Source organism: Bombyx mori, chromosome 8, assembly GCF_030269925.1.
Source record: "Bombyx mori chromosome 8, ASM3026992v2".
Taxonomy (NCBI): domain Eukaryota; kingdom Metazoa; phylum Arthropoda; class Insecta; order Lepidoptera; family Bombycidae; genus Bombyx; species Bombyx mori.
In genome coordinates, this window is record NC_085114.1 from 14,420,611 (window position 1) to 14,423,404 (window position 2,794).

Consider the following 2,794-nt stretch of genomic DNA (forward strand, 5'->3'; position numbering starts at 1 on the left):
AAAAAGTCATCTCGGTTTCGAACACTATAATTAATTATATTAATTATGATAATTAGGTCTAACTATTTTGTTCAATGAAATGTCGTGTCAACTATTTATTTATTTATCAACGATTTTTTTCAGGTTGTAGTGATGATTATCATCTAAAACAATTGACAGTTGTTCTGCTTAAATAATTCATTAGATGACTACTAGATGGCAGTTTTTTCCTGCGAAATAATATTATGTAGTATGTACCTAGAATTTTTCTAACAGATGCAATTTTAAATTAAGTGTACCTATTTATCTATGATTCTATCTATGATGAATTACCTTAGCTAACTTAAGAAATAAAAATTAACTTTGATTTTTTATCCTTTATCTCTTTGATTTATATTTTTATCATTCCATTCTAAATGTCATCTTAGAAGACACTTTGTGTCTATCATGCATAAAGCGAAGTCGCCATCTATCGTAATAATGTTTTAATAATTTAGGTATTGACCAATATATTTTTCTGTTTGTATTCAAACGGAGGAAGCTCCTTACACTGATCATCAGATTTTATCTTGAAGCATAGTTCAGACAAGACAATCAAAACTTGTGCCTGAAGTGGAGAACTCTCTGGAGCGGTTCACGGAAAGATAGGTACAGGTTTGCGCATTCACTATGTAGAAGGACCCCTTTGTCATGGTGCCGCAATTGCAAGGAGTATCCCCACAGCGATAATATCGAATGGTCGAAATTTCGAGCGGTGCTCAGTATCGAAGTAATTTGGAATGTAAAGCCAAGTTAGCTTCTAAAATGTTGGGAGTCCTCAACAGAGCGATGCGGTGCTCCATATTTGGACAAGGACCTTTTTTTATTGCTTAGATGGGTGGACGAGCTCACAGCCCACCTGGTGTTAAGTGGTTACTGGAGCCCATAGACATCTACAATGTAAATGCGCCACCCACTTTGAGATATAATGTTCTAAGGTCTCAGTATAGTTACAGCGGCTGCCCCACCCTTTAAACCGAAACGCATTACTGCTTCACGGCCGAAAATAGGCAGGGTGGTGGTACCTATCCGCGCGGACTCACAAGAGGCCCTACCACCAGTAAAAAATTAGTAAATTATGGTATTTACGGCGAATACATCGTCAGGAAAACATGCGATGGATGGGATGGTGGTATTACCGTCGGAGGCTGTAAAATCTCTAACTTACGCTACGCTGACGACACCACTCTCCTGGCAGCCAGCGAAATCGAGATGAGCAAGTTCTTGGACAGGATGGAGCGCATTAGCAAAGACCTCGGACTCGCGATAAACAGATCTAAAACGAAGGTCATGATCGTTGATCGCACAGGCAGACTGGAGCTCAGCGGTACACTTAATTTAGAAGTAACGGACAACTTTGTTTACCTGGGCTCCAACATCAGCAACAATGGCTCTTGTGAACCGGAAATTCGTAGACGGATTGGGATGGCAAAAGGTGCCATGTCTCAGCTGGACAAAATATGGAAGGACAAAAATATCTCTATGAACACCAAGAGCAACCTAGTCCGCACACTAGTGTTTTCAATATTCATATACGGAGCAGAGACATGGACTATAAAGAAAGCTGACCGCAATCGGATTGATGCCTTCGAAATGTGGTGCTGGAGGAGGATGTTGGGTATTCCCTGGACCGCACGCCGCACCAATCTATCCATCCTAGCTCAGTTGAAGATCCGGACTAGACTCTCCACCATTTGCATGCGAAGGATTCTTGAATACTTTGGCCACATCGCAAGGAAAGACAGTGACAACTTAGAGAAATTGATGGTCACTGGAAAGGTCGAGGGCAAGCGACTAAGAGGCAGGAACCCGACCCGTTGGACGGACCAGATTCGTGCAGCCCTGGATACCACAGTGCACGATGCTCTGCACTCAGCTGCAGATAGGAACAGATGGCGGTGCACTATAAAAAACAATCTGTTTCAAGGCCATGACCACGACCCTCAGTAATGAGGAAACCGACGCAAGGAGGAGGAGGAGGTGGTACCTATCCGCGCGGACTCACAAGAGGCCCTACCACCAGTAAAAAATTAGTAAATTCGACCTTATGCTAGTTGCTTTTAGGTTGCTCTACAAAGGGAAGATCTTCTGCTGAGCGAGTGAAATTGCTCGTTAATATTAGTTGTGTATATGCACGAATGCACGAATAAAACAAAACAAAAAACAATTTTTTCGACTATCGACGAAGATCATTTATCAGCATGGCCATGCCCCTGGAATTGCTGACGTCCATGAGGGACGTCACTGCGTTCCACCACCACCAGGTGGGCCGTATGCACGTCTGTCTATAAGGACAAATAAAGATTAAGATAGAAATGTGTTTACTTGGTCATTAATCTTACTGGATTGACTGGTTATTAATGTTAATAGATTGGTTCAGAGAGACAGTAAAAACACAACTTGATGGGCACTTTAACTTAATTGTGGTGTAGGTATATAGTAGGGTTAGTTGTTCAGTGAACAAAATTAAATTTGCTCCCATTTACTCTCACTGACAGTTTCACTAATTGTAACTTGTTGTTGTACAGGTACATTCACACGCAAGCTAACTATTAGTGGAAATTAAAAATACTAGGTATTAACTACTATAGACTTACAAAGTCAACATACGGGCAGGTCGCTTCAATAAATGTGATCCACGCAAAATTCTAAGAATGAATGATGCAGTGTATTGACTAATTAACTGAGGCTAGGACTACCAGACTATCAGTAGTCGATCTGACCGATATAAATCAGAAGAGACGGCCCCTGCTATCCGATCATAGTAGCAATGTTT